Here is a 750-nt window from a genome sequence, read left to right as displayed (position 1 = left end):
AAACAGTTGTAAGAGATTTTTTAAATAGTAGTCAAAAAATATTATATTTTACATTTTTGAAGAAGGCAATATATGTGAAGAGCATAAGGATTGTTTTATTATTATTTTTTTTAAAAGAGAAACTTAATTTACTAATTTTCAAGTACTAATCAAATTTAACAGTTACATAATTAAGACACTCATTAAGTTACGTATTCAAATTTGATACGTGAGTTAGCAAAATGTGGTTTTCACGCGATTTTATCGAAAAGAAAGATTGGGGATTAATAGTCAGAAATAGGAACAATGGGGTGGTGGCAAAATCAACAAGCACGTGGAACACCATTATTAAAGCAAGGAAGGACAAGGAGATAAAGATTGTTCGGTAGAATTCTGAGGTGTTGGCTTGAATGATGATTGAATTTGAAGCCCTTTGAAAATAATGTTCAACGAGGCTAAAAATAAATCAGGGTACAAAACTGAAACTTCTACTATTTTTGTCCGATAAAAATCAAATTAAAATTAAAATAAAATTAAACAATATTCATTAACACTAACATTATGAAGTTTAAGACATGTTGTAGTAGTAAGAACTCTTCTCAGAATTTTCCAAATAAAAATTTTAAACCGAGGAGCAAGAGCACATTTCCAAAAAATAATCCAAATACGATCTTGATTAATTTGAGAATCATTAGTTCTTTGCAGATAAACATAAACTTCCCTTGATAGAATAAGAACCAGAAGCATTGAGTTTTCAAATCAATTGAACCG

This window comes from Prosopis cineraria, unplaced genomic scaffold (genome assembly GCF_029017545.1).
Source record: "Prosopis cineraria cultivar Desert tree isolate PC_DT_omini unplaced genomic scaffold, ASM2901754v1 PC5, whole genome shotgun sequence".
Taxonomy (NCBI): Eukaryota; Viridiplantae; Streptophyta; class Magnoliopsida; order Fabales; family Fabaceae; genus Prosopis; species Prosopis cineraria.
This window is presented reverse-complemented; position numbering follows the sequence as displayed.